We start from the raw sequence: 14195 nt of genomic DNA on the forward strand, positions 1-14195 counted from the left end.
ACAACAGCAACAACAACAGCAACAACAATGGAAACAACAACAACACCAATACTGCCCCAAGGACTGGAAGCAATGCAACCCCCGTAAACCCCAAAGACAAGTCCACCGTCAACTGCTACGAATGTGGAGTTGTGGGTCACTTCTCCAATGAGTGCCCCAAAAAGCTTGCCAGGATTGCCGCCAATACCGCAACACCTGCTCAGCAATAGCGCCGCTTTGCCGGAAGAAGGAACCAGAACAACCACAACGGCCGTTTCTACCACATGACTGCCAATGAAGCCCAGGAAGCCCCTCAGGCCATGCCAAGTATGTTCCCCTGTTAATATCACTGCTCAATCTTTCTTAGGAACCTAACTTTTCTTAAAATCTTGGGACGAGATTTGTTTAAGGGGGAAGGGTTTGTAACATCCCAAAAATTTCAAAAGAAAACAAAATGAATTTCCCTAGTTCCAAATTTTGGAACCAACAAAAACTTTTATTAAATTAAGTTTGATGCATAGTAATCTTGTTGAATTCTTGTGATATTGCCATGATTGCTTGTTAAAGTATATTGGAATACTCTTAAACCCTAAACCTCCCACTCCCTTTTTCCAATCCAAGTTAAAATAAAATAAAAGAGAATTAAAATAAGAAAGAGGCATATGTGCCTATGGCTATTTTTATAAAACTTTACCCTAGACCTTTCCACTCTATTTAGAGGATTGGAAAAGCTTCATAAACCTTATCTAGTACCCCTCAAATCATTTCCAAGTTGAAACCAAAGAAAATAAAAAGAAAACTAAAAATGCCATAGAGGCATATGTGAGTAAAATGCAAAATTGTGAAATTAAGGATATTGACCCTAAGACTTGTGGTGAATGGTTGGATCACTCATATATACCATTTCAACACTCAACAACATCACTTGGGTCAAGCCAAGTCAAATTAAAAATCAAATGCAACATATGCATAGAGGCATATGTGACACATAGCCATTCCACCAAATCTTGACCTATGCACTTCTACCTTACCCAAATGGTGTGAAACCATCTCTAAACCTAATCTAACACTAAATTGACACTCAACCTTGCCCTAGTAAAGCAAGGAGAACCAATTTACAAGAATAAGAAAAATTGACACATCACCTCTTATGTGTTATGGCCACTTTTGCAAATCTTTGAGCTAGACCTTTTGGAATGGTTTCAATGGTTTGGAAATGTTCCTAAACTAATAAGAATCACTTTGGAGTCAAGAAAAATCAAATCAAAAAGAGAGAAATCAAATAGAGAGAAAATCCCATTTTTCACTCACAGACACATTTAGCCATTTTTGCAAATCTTCAACCAAGGCCACTTTGGCTTGTGCCATTGTTTGTAAAACACTTATATATCAATAACACACCCTTTTGAATCAAAGAAACTCAATTCAAATCAAAAAGAAATTCAAATTCAACTCACATAAGATAATGGTCACTTTGCCCATTTATAACATCTTCACCACTTTGCACCCCTGGTTTTGACTTTTCCCAAACTAACCTTGACCAACTCTTGCCATGTCATCCAAGACCATGTCAAGGTGAACCTTTTTGCTGTTGACCACTAGTGCTGACTTTGACCAGGTTGACCAGAATAAATGAGGCAAGTTGAGACTTTGAAATAGAGAGAAGATTCACCCCATTTTGAAACTTTGCAAATCAACACCAAATTGACCACCACCACCACCTTTCTACTTCAAAAAATATATGAATGCAACCCACCAAAAATCATTCAAATTTTTGAAAACATTTTTCTTTCGGCCATATCATCAAACACCTTGTGGGCAGCATCTAAACTAGAGCCCATGCTGGATTTTTTGACTTGGACCAAGTCCAACCTGACCACCTCTGCCTCCCTGCACCTCTCCTCTACCTCACCACCCACTTGCACCATAGACAAAGCCAGGAAATGAACCATGTCAAGACCATGCCGGCCACCTTGTCACCCACCATGCCATCACCTCCTCCTTTCACCTCAGCTATGCCACACCCTGTCCTGGAGGCTCCCTACGTCACCCTGAAACCGCTGATACACGCCAACGCCATAGACACGCACCACACTGCTGTGCCACGCGCGCCCGGACGCGCCCAGCACCTGCCAGGATCGGCATGGACGCGCGCCAGGACGCCTCTGGACGCGTCAGAGCACCGCCATGCCCCATCGACCCTGACCTCCCCCTCGCTCTCCCCAGGCGCCAATCGCGTCGCCACGGTCCCGTCTACCTCCCAGACAACGCCATGTGGACGCGCTCGCCCTGTAGCCGTCGTCACGGACGACGAACTCCCGCCACCGTACTGCCATGCTGCGAGGAAGAGAACGACGCGAACCTTCCTTCCCCTGCCTCGCCACGACGCTCGTCAGCTTCGCCTTGACGTCGCCCGCGCTCAGAACCCATCACTTGCCCCTTCGCCGCCCTGGAACGCTGACTCCATCGACGACCTGCCTCGAGCGCCGCAGCACCCCCTCGTCCTATAAATAGAGACGCCCTCTGATCAAATTGAGCACGCCAACCTTCCTCCCTCATCTCACTACCTTCCCTCGAGCAACGCCGCCCACCAATTTAGGCCGTAGCCCTCGAATCGCTTGCCGGAGCTCCGCCAGCACCCCTGCTACCTCGCCGGCAACTGGAGCCCCCATTGGAGCCGTTGTTGGTGCCAGGAGCTTCACCACCGTCTTCCACGACCTCCGCCCACCTCGCCGATGCTCTTCCGCCACCAGGTAGCTCCCCGACCCCCTAGTCTGGCCGCCGGTAGGGTTCCTTCTCCGGCGAGCCTCGTCGAGGATGAGGATGGCCGTCAGCCGTCGATCCATGTTTTAATCCTACGGTCTCCGCGCAGCGTACCGATTCGCCTGTGAGCACCCGCTGACAAGCGGGGGCCACTGTCAGGCAGCCCGCTGAGATACTGGGCCAGCCCACCTCTTCCCCTCGCTGTGCAGCCCACTTAGCCTTCCCGCCAGCCCACAGTTTAAATTCAAAATTTCCAGAATAGATAAATTTTGCAATCTGACGTCAACTTCAAAAATCAATAGGGACCAATCTACTTGGCCAAATTTTACAAACTTTATATTTTTGGAAAGCTTAGAGTTTTCTCTATCAAATGCCACTGGATTCAAACCTAGATCTGTTATAGAATTAAAGTGGGAAAATAAACAAGACAGAGACTTTTCTGCCTTAGAAAAATTATTAAAAATCAACCCTTTTGAATTTTGAGGTGATTCCACCTCTCATAATTCACATTTCACAAACTCTATTTGTTTATGTAAAAATATGATATAGGTACTGTGTATGATCATGGGCTAGAAGCAAAATATTGGCTATGTAGTCAATAACTAGCCCATTTAAACCTTTTCAAAAATAGTTTTAAAATTGTATGAGGTATAGCATCTCATTTAAATTTGTATTTCAAGTGATTCAATGTGAGGTGATGACCTTAGTCTTCATGACCCCATAGGATTCTTCTTGAGAATATTAAGTCACCTTAATAGTAATTTTTAACTTAGTTACAACTATGTGTTAAATCATATGAGAGGTATTCCTCTCATTTAAACCTTGTTCTCAAGTAATTCAACATGAGGTAGTAACCATGGTCTATATAATCTCATGTTGAGTTATTTGGTGACATTAAATCACTACCATGTTAGTATTAAATTGCATGAGGTATGGAACCTCATTTAAATCATTTTTCTCAAATGATAAGTATGAAGAGGTTGACTTTGGTCAACCTAGGTCATATATTGTTCATGAGAGAAATTAAATCTTAATAAGATAATGAGAGGAAATTATTTCTCTAAGTAATTGAAAGTAACACCTAAGTTAGTATGAGAGGAAATTATTTTTCTTAAAATAAGAAAGGAACACATCCACCCACTTAATAGTAGTGTGTGATGCTAGTTTAAGTTGTGTAAATCTTGTGTGTGCTTAGTTTAGTATGTAAGTTTGGTATGATGATTGTGTACCCCGTACTCGTATTTTAGACGCTAGTACCGGAGACTATCAGGAGGAGGTATTCTACAAAGAGGAAGGAGAAGAGAACTTTGACCACCACCTCAACCAAGGCAAGCTAATATTCTTGCAAGATAATACTCTTGCAAAGTGCAAAGCTCACCATGAGCAAGGCATTACCCCATTTACTTTATGCTTAGGATCCTATTTCCCCGTTTTACTTTACAAGCTTTATTTACTTTTGTTTTATCAAAGTACTTTTTGATTTATGATTCACTTGATTAGTCTTGGATTAGTACAAGAGTATCAAAGTTAGCCTAGAAGCAAAGCAAATTACTTAGCACCCCTCATACCTAGATGCTAGTGCTAAATTAAAATTGGCTATTCTAGATGGGAACTTGTGTGTGTGAAATGACTTTGAAAACCTTGGAATGATGAGTCATTCTATTGAAAGATTTTGAAGGTGAATATGACTGGTGAATGACTTGGTGAATTTTACCAAAACTGATGGTTGGGTTCGGATGCGATACCATTCCAATTTTACAAGTACCTCCACAATACCTGAATCTGGGTAAGGCTTAGCTGGAAACTTATGTATTTTAGTATGGGTTCCCTCTAAACAAGCGTCATAGGGGTTATGCCGAGGCTGCCTCCGTACTGGTGAAGTGATGTGAAATGACGTGAAATGAGGTGAATGTCCGGCCCAAGCCTGTGCGCTTCCTGTGCCGACCGCGTGTCTTCACTGGGAGGCCAAGCTCATGGGGAGAGGTGCCTATACTAGAGTATGTAAATGAAAGGTTAGGATTGGTAGTTCGCGTACTGCGTACGATAAATCAGGGCCAGTTACCCCTGACGAACTACTGCAATTGTTGTGGCACAAGTGTACAACCTCTGCAGAGTTAAACCTATTCGAATAGCCGCGTCCTCGGTTATGGACAATTGGAAAGGCCATACTGTTCCGTCATCAGAACTTTTCTAAAAATATGAATGGTGACTTGTGATTTGAATTGAAAGGTGACTTTGACTTTGAATCACAACTGAGTTGTGGGAATGACACTAATGTTCCCACTTGAGTTAGTTAAGCAAATGAAGAGGCTTTGATTATTAAAGTGTTTATGAAATAAAACTGGCTTTATGCAAATGAAACTAGAGCTTAGAACCCCCTTATTATAGTTGATAGTATTTACCTTAGTATTAGTTTGCGAGTACTTTGAAGTACTCACGGCTGTGTCCCTGGCTATTCAAATGGCCAGACTATGAAGACGAGTACCAGAACCCGGAAGAAGGACAGCAGGACGTCTACGACAACTAGGATCACTCCTAACGCCAACAGTTGCCTGTGGAATAGATGGACTACTGCTACGCTACTTTCGCTTCCGCTATGTGTTATGTAATGAATAAATAGAACCTCTATTATTGTAATGAGACTGGATCATGTGATCCTTTATTTGTAAGACGATTATGGTATGTAATGGATGATGTGTTGTGATATCAATCTATTATGTCTCGTAAAAACAATATTCCTGGGATTGCGATGAATGGCATAATAGGCATCTGGACTTAAAAATCCGGGTGTTGACAGAACTCCAAGTGGAAGGTGTGATGCGTACAGCAGCAAGTTTCCCTCAGTAAGAAACCAAGGTTTATCGAACCAGTAGGAGTCAAGGATCACGTGAAGGTTGTTGGTGGCGGAGTGTAGTGCGGCGCAACACCAGGGATTCCAGCGCCAACGTGGAACCTGCACAACACAATCAAAATACTTTGCCCCAACGTAACCGTGAGGTTGTCAATCTCACCGGCTTGCTGTAAACAAAGGATTAAATGTATAGTGTGGAAGATGATGTTTGTTTGCGAAGAACAGTAAAGAACAATGTTTGCAGTAGATTGTATTCAGATGTAAAAGAATGGACCGGGGTCCACAGTTCACTAGTGGTGTCTCTCCAATAAGAAATAGCATGTTGGGTGAACAAATTACAGTTGGGCAATTGAAAAATAAAGAGGGCATAACAATGCACATACATATAACGATGACTACTATGAGATTTAATCAGGGCATTATGACAAAGTACATAGACCGCTATCCAGCATGCATCTATGCCTAAAAAGTCCACCTTTGGGTTAGCATCCGCACCCCTTCCAGTATTAAGTTGCAAACAACAGACAATTGCATTAAGTATGGTGCGTAATGTAATCAACACAAATATCCTTAGACAAAGCATCGATGTTTTATCTCTAGTGGCAACAGCACATTCACAACCTTAGAACTTTCTGTCACTGTCCCAGATTCAATGGAGGCATGAACCCACTATCGAGCATAAATACTCCCTCTTGGAGTTACAAGTATCAACTTGGCCAGAGCCTCTACTAGCAACGGAGAGCATGCAAGAACATAAACAACACATATATGATAGATTGATAATCAACTTGACATAGTATTCCATATTCATCGGATCCCAACAAACACAACATGTAGCATTACAAATAGATGATCTTGATCATGATAGGCAGCTCACAAGATCTAACATGATAGCACAATGAGGAGAATACAACCATCTAGCTACTGCTATGGACCCATAGTCCAAGGATGAACTACTCACACATCAATCCGGAGGCGATCATGGTGATGAAGAGTCCTCCGGGAGATGATTCCCCTCTCCGGCAGGGTGCCGGAGGCGATCTCCTGAATCCCCCGAGATGGGATTGGCGGCGGCTGCGTCTCTGGAAGGTTTTCCGTATCGTGGCTCTCGGTAATAGGGTTTTCGCGACGGAGGCTATAAGTAGGCGGAAGGGCAGGGTTGGAGGCGGCGCAGGGGCCCCACACCATAGGCCGGCGCGGGCCCCATACAGGCCGCGCCGCCCTATGGTTACAGGCCCTCGTGGCCCCACTTCGTATCCCCTTCGGTCTTCTGGAAGCTCCGTGGAAAAATAAGACCCTGGGCGTTGATTTCGTCCAATTTCGAGAATATTTCCTTTGTAGGATTTCTGAAACCAAAAACAGCAGAAAACAACAACTGGCTCTTCGGCATCTTGTCAATAGGTTAGTGCCGGAAAATGCATAATAATGATATAAAGTGTGTATAAAACATGTGAGTATCATCATAAAAGTAGGATGGAACATAAGAAATTATAGATACGTTTGAGACGTATCAGCCGCCTACATCACCATCTCCACCGACATAGAAGAGGAGGAGAGGACTAGGATCTTGAAGGGCAATGCATCGATCTTCATCAACATCATCATCAACGTCTTCACCGTGATCCCCTTTATCTACTTGGTTGTGATCCGAACTCTATTAGGATTTCACTTGTATAAAATTGTATCATCATATTCAATCCATATTATTATCATGATGTTGATCCCCTTCATGTATGAGTAGTTCCTTTGTTCTTGGGGAGATATGGAGAAACCCTAATATTACTATGATGGAAAATAAAGGTGATCTATAACTTTGTATAATGATTATGTGTTAGTTCTCCTCTTGATCTTATATGAAGTGAACCACATAATATTTGCCTCCGGGACAAAAGAGGGAATTACCCTTGAAAATATGGTAGTGTGTGCTCCGGAGTGACATACCGTGTGCGGCGCACTATCATATGGGAAAGGGGATAAGTAGGGACTCGTTATGCTCGCGTCGATAACCATGGGGAAACCTTTAATTGTGATGGATCAATAGGTGGCTTGCTCAAGGTCATTGCAGTGGTTATTAGGAGATGCACCCGTACATCTTATTACCGAGCTCTCCCCATACATAACGTACCAAAATACATAGTTCATCATAAGCGTAAGTAGTACCAATACTAGTGATGGAACCTACACTTCTCAAGAAGGCCTCAATCATATCACAAACACACTCAACCAACACTCTCTTGTTTAGTTTACATCTGTTATTTACTTTACTCTTAGATTACTTAAAACTCTCTCAAATTATTTCCATCTTAGCAACTTATAGTATATGCTATTTTCAAAAAATGATTCGGGTGTGAATGTGGCTGCGCCTGACAACGCAGTTGCGGGGTTGTGTTTATAGTCATTTGCAAAGCTTCTTAGGGACGAACTTATATAAATAATATTTGCTGCTACAAGTACTACAACAATCCTGTTGTTGATCGTAGGAACCTAGTCACCGGCTGCCCTCTTTACATGCCGAATAACAGACCTTCAAAAAATTCAAGAGAAAACTAAAATATCTCCTTCAAAAAATGCAAGATAAAAAGACCTTAAAAATAAAAAATGATCCATATCACACGGAGGCACGCGAGCGATCGCAGCCTCCGGATGATGCGCCATTGGATGACCTTCATCCTCCGGGAATGTGTGTGTCATGTTCTATCGTGGGGCCAGCTCACGTTCTCAAGTCAATGAAAACATATCATCTTCCCCGTGGGAATTCGAAGACCACAACGCACCTCCATTCCCGATGCGTTCGCACCGCCACCATCGTCGCTACCTCTGCATCTTAGAGCAACAAGCCGTCTGGGTGAGTCACCGACGTCCTTCAGTGTGCTGCCCAACGCTCTGGGCGTGCCAGCGCCAACCTCCACTATACAGCCTTGTACCTATGGGTGTCGTCATTGATCTCCAACTCGTCGATCTCCACTTCAGCACCCAGTGCGCTTAGGGAGCTACCACCGACCTCCACCGCGCAGACCAGCGAGGACCAGCAAGTACGTGTTGCTCATCGAGGGCCTCCACAATGGTGTCGTGCAACACCTCCTCCACCACTAACGGCGTCGATGTGCTCAACGATGTCTCCGGAGCCACCAACACCGGCGAGGGCATGCTACTCGCGGGATCTCCTCTGCCATGGCAGACAGCATCGTCAGTGTTGCTGCAATGTCTCCGGCGAGATGGAGCTCCTGCTCGGAGTGCGGCGTTGGATACTGGTCATTCCTTGGACACTAGGAGGCAACGCAGGCCGGCTTCTATTTGCGGCTTCACGATGCTGCGAAGGCTGCTCCGCCTTGCTGCGTGTGGTTGGTGGCGGAGCTGCAAAAAGGGGGTTGTTGTGCTGCGAGAGGTGTGTGTCAACGGAGCTGCAAAGAAAGAGTGGCGATGATGTGAATGGTGTTCAGCTGAGCTGGAAAAGAAGAGCTATTACGCTGCAACTAGTTAGCGGAGGTGCTTCAAATTGTTAGCGTTGGTGCCAACAGTTAGTGGTCATGCTACAAAAGGTTAGTGGCGGTGCTGCAAATGGTCACTGATGGTGCTACCAACAATCAGTAGCGATGTTGCAAGAAGCAAGTGACGGTACTGTCAGCAGGTGTTGACATGCTGCTAGCAGTCCGTAGGCAAGGGGTAATTCTCAATGCTACAATAGTATAAATATTTTATAAATATTTTGCTACAAATGTTATGCAGTTCTACTACTTTAGTATAATTCTTGTGCTACAATGTCTCCAACAAGGTCTCCGGCGAGTATCTGGCAAGGTCTGCATTCGATGGGTCTTTTCTATTTTAATTATTTAAATGAGCCGTTTTTACTTCAATGGAATAAAAGCGTGGCATTTTTTCTGCAACGAGCAAAGTTAAAATTTTGCCTAAAAGTAGACACGTGTGAGCAGGTGAAGCAGGAGGCTGGTCGAAAGGATTGCTAGCGTTGTCCTTAAAAAACGCAAGAGAAAAAGGAAACAGGCCAATGCGTTACAGCTCAGAGCCCACGCAGAGAGAATGTCTGTCCTACGCTCGAGACTGCGATGAAATGATCCACGAGACTACGGCCCACCCCGTGGGGAGGTCGGGCCTACGAGCGAGGCTGCCACGATTGATCTGCGGAGAGTACCCTACCGTTGTGCACTTAGAGCATCTCCAACCGCGTCCCCCAAATCGTCCTCCAAAGCGCGCCGGATTGAGCGTTTGGGGGACGTGTTTTGTTCGTGCCGTCTTTGGGGGATGTCGCTCCCCAGCCGCGTCCCCCAAACGCCGCCCCCAAATGAATATTGGTGCACGAAAATAAAGGTTTTCATTCAATTTTCATTATATATTACAAAGTTTGAATGAAAACGGCTAGATTTCATCTAAACCTAAACTACTGACCGCCCGGCGGTGCGTTCGACGGCCCCGCCCCGTCGTCGCCTCCCCTACGCCGCAGCTCCTCCTGTGCGCGCCTCCTCTCCTTGCGTTCGGCGGTGGCTAGACGGTGCCGCTCCCGCCGCGCGTCCTCCTCCGCCCTCCCCTGCTGGAACGCCTGGAGGGAGAGCTCGACGGCGCGACGAATCTGCGCCTCTTCGCGGGCACGGGCGTCGTCCTGGAGCTTCTGCTCCGACTCGAAGGACTCGACGAGCGCGCGTTGCTGATCGGCCGTCTCGTCCGGGTGCGGCCCGTCGTCGTCGGACCACTCGAACTCGTCGTCGTCGTCCTCCTCCACCTCGGTCTCCTCCGCCTCGGCCTCCTCCTCCTCCATTGGCGCCTCCTCCTCCACATCTGTTGGCGCCTCCATCATCGCCGCCGCCAACACGGCGTCCTCCGCCCGCAACTGGTCCGCCCGCCTCCCCCATAACGCCCTCAGCGCCACCTCCCGCTGATGACGCTCCTCCGCCGACTCCCGCCGCTGGCGCTCGATCGACTCCCACCGCCGGCGCTCTATCGACTCCCGCCGTTCACGGTACAGCGCCTCCCGCTCACCGCGCTGGCGCTGGCGCTCGTCGACCCACCGCCTGCTCCATTCTCGCCGTGCAAGCACCGTCGCACCTCTGTCTCGTCGAGGCGTCGGACGCTGCAACGGTGGCGTCCTGCTGCTGCCGGCCGCGGCCTCGCCGAGCGGGGCCATGGGCGCGAACGCCGCCAGATCCGCCGCTGTGCCGCCTCCCGGCTGCCGCGGGCCTCATCGCCGCATTGCCTCCCGCCGCTGCTGACGGTGTGCGCGCCATCGCTCTTCCCGGGCGGCGACGTCGATGCCGAACTGCGAGTCCGGGAGTGGAGGAGACAGCGGTGGAGGGGACTGGCCAGCGCCTGGGCGGTTCGCCATTGCCACTGGTGGTGGAGGAGAAGGCGGTGGAGCGACGAGGGCTGTGTTTGTTGCCGGCGGGGTGTGGTGGCTACCGTTGAGCCGGGAGACCTTTTATAGACGCCGGCGTCGGGAAGAAAGCGCGGGAACGGGCGAGAAGAGGCGGGAAGATCGCGCGGAAACGGGCGGTGGCGTGCGAACGCCGGCGATGCGTGAAGGCTGCGCAGCACCGACGAGACGTCTCGCCTGCCCCTCCGTCGCCATTAAGGCAAAGATGCACTGCGCGCGAATAACTTCCGTCGCGAGGTAGGCGACGGTTAGGTTAAAATTAACTGTGCCGCTGACGGGTCGGCCCCGCCACTCCCCGCCTCGCTTTTCGTTGTGTCCGGCGTGCCCGGTGCGTCCCCTGTGGGACGGGGACGGGCTCGGGGCGCCGGACACCGTATGGGAGCGCGCCGGACAAAAATGGGCTTTGGGGGACGCGGCTGGAACGGTTTTTTTATCCAGCGCGTCCTAAATCCCTTTGGGGGACGTTTTGGGGGACGCGGCTGGACATGCTCTTATGCGGAGTAGTTTGCTGACACATCTGAAGCCGGGAAAGGGTTGGAAACGTTTGTCGCCGATTTCTTCGTCGGCCGGCGTAACCCGCTGCAGCACCGCCTTCCTTCCCTCAAGCTGCCGCCATCAGGTACGGATGGATCTTCCGACGGGATAATCGCAACCCTAGTCCCAACGATCGAAGCCAGTCAGCTCAGCTATCTGCAGAACAGCACCATACTGAAAAATATAGATATACTAGTATATGCCCTTGCGCACTTGCGCTATTATATCTTCTGATTATTCCTCCTCCTGCCTTGTTTCGTCCCTGATTTCGTCATGTGCGGCGCTGTGTTTCTGAGTTCCTTCTTCGTGGTCTTCACCAATCGGCTAAATAATCCATACGGATTTATTGTTCCCCCTAGGCTGCAAAGATGCTGACCGAGACAGATGTTTCCACCGATAGGAAACGGAAATTCGGCACGGACAATGGAGGTGAGCGAGCCATTGATTCTACCACTTCTCCCCTCCTTTCCTGCACAACTTGTACAGCTTTATAACCGCACTCGCCTCTGTGTTGTGTACAATGCTCCCTGGACTAGGAGATATGCATCTGGCAAACACTGATGAAGAAGAACAAGAGCAATTGTCAAGTGATTCTGGTCATGAACAAGTTGCCTCAAAGTGGGATAAAAGCGTCGTATCCCTTGCTCCGTTTGATGAGGGTGCTTACTTATACACACATCAAGTTGCCTTTTTGTATGCTTATATCTAATCACTCCGTGTATCCGTGTTTATAGAGAACTAGGAAAGTTGCACGTGCGTTGTAACGGGATAAAAATTTGAATACGTATCTTGATTCCCCTCATACAGTTGCACCACCGATGTCGGCCTCCAGAAGGTGATAACATGTGTGAGATTTTCCACAACCGCCATCATGTTCTAGTGGTTGGCGAAGAGTAAGAGCTGACGAATAATCCGTCGATGGAGACAAGTCAAGGTGGAGCAGTTAGTCGTTGATGTTGAAGAGCAATGTGCGGAGACCTTGCCACATCACAATAGTGGCATGAGTCGTCAATCAAGTGTTAAGAGGGCATCGAAGATGAAATCACTTGGAACCTCACCGACAATGGCCACTATTCATCTACCTCTGCCTACCGTGCTCAATTCTTTGGAGCAACATCTTCCCCGATCGCCTCCTCGATGTGGAAGTTTTGGGCCCCAACTAAATACAAGTTCTTCATGTGGGTCGCGCTTCAAAATAGGCTTTGGCTAATGACCGTTTAAAGAAGAGGGGGTGGCCAAATTGCCGGGATTGTCCCCTATGCAAACGAGTTATGGAATCCGTTGATTACCTTCTGGCCAATTGTCGTTACACCATTCGACTTTGGGGTCTTCTAAATGATTGGCTTGGCATTCAAGCGCTTGACCTCAATCTATGGCCGGCCACCACTCTTCATCCTTGGTGGGGCAAGATGACGAAGCGCAAGGACGTGGCTTCCTTAACTTTCCTTGCGTCTTGGGAGCTTTGGAACGAAAGAAACGATCGGGTCTTCAAAAACAAGCATGTGCCACCCTCAGTGATTTTCCACAATATTAAGTTAGAGGCTAGACTTTGGGTTTTGGCGGGTGATAAGTGTATGAGCAATTTGATGCCGCGAGAGTAGTTCCCTTTGCTTCGAGAGTTTAACCGGGTGTGATGTAAAACTATTCCTACTTCTCCTTAATGAATGGAATAGGGCAAAGCTTTTGCCCTCTTTTTTTAAAAAAAGTGTTCAACACCGGCACAACTCATCGTAAAAATAAAACCAACGCAACAAAAATCAAGTATAATTTGCATTTTACAAATTGATATAAATTTGTAAAATGAAAGTGCAAAGAGAAACTACAAATGTAGCTTGGGCTACATGATGAAGCGTGGATGAGTGGACCAAGTAATTACCTCAGATACCCATTCGATCTATATACCATCTCAAGAGTAGCTTTGGTCATGTGTCAAGAACTACTAGCCTACAAGTAGAGCGCCCTATGTCTCGCAAAAAAAAAAGTAGAGCTCCCTATGGACATGTACATCACTCAATCTCACTAGAATAAACTCAAGTGGAGGGCACCAGTGCTCCAAGACAAGTACGGGAAGCATATATATGGTCGAATCGGAGAAGAATCGGAGAAGTGCACGACATTTCTTTCGTGCTTTGTGTTTGCTGAACTGGTTATGTGGTGAGTTTCGAACCCGTTGTAAAACCGTATGCTTATGGTGATGGTTGGCTTTATCTATAAAGTTAGACCATGTGACCTTATGTTTAAGAAAGTGTATGACTCTACATTGAGTAAGAGTGTCTAGAAAGTAGGCCTCAAGAAGTTGAGTACAGCCCGAGCTTTCTACCAAGCCTCCCTCAACGACTTCCTAACATAGGACTAAGTTATGCTCTAACAAAGTGACTAGCCTATTCAAATACTATTGTTGCATCAATGCTTGTTAGTGTATGACGACCTTCTCTGAATATTGCCGTACGCCCCCTCTACTCATTTAGTGTCGTGACTACGTGCGAATAGATACCCCTACTATGTCGTTAATTCTATGATAATAACAACAGTTCGCTGTGGGAAAGCCATCCCTCGTTGAAAGCCGACAAAGCTAGATGGCCTCAACAAAGAAAGTTCTGACCAAAACTGACACTTCACTCAAGAGAAAGATCATCCCCGCTAGATTAACAGGGAACACGACAGAGAAGTAGATGACCAAGTCAAAAG

This window comes from Lolium perenne, chromosome 5 (genome assembly GCF_019359855.2).
Source record: "Lolium perenne isolate Kyuss_39 chromosome 5, Kyuss_2.0, whole genome shotgun sequence".
Taxonomy (NCBI): Eukaryota; Viridiplantae; Streptophyta; class Magnoliopsida; order Poales; family Poaceae; genus Lolium; species Lolium perenne.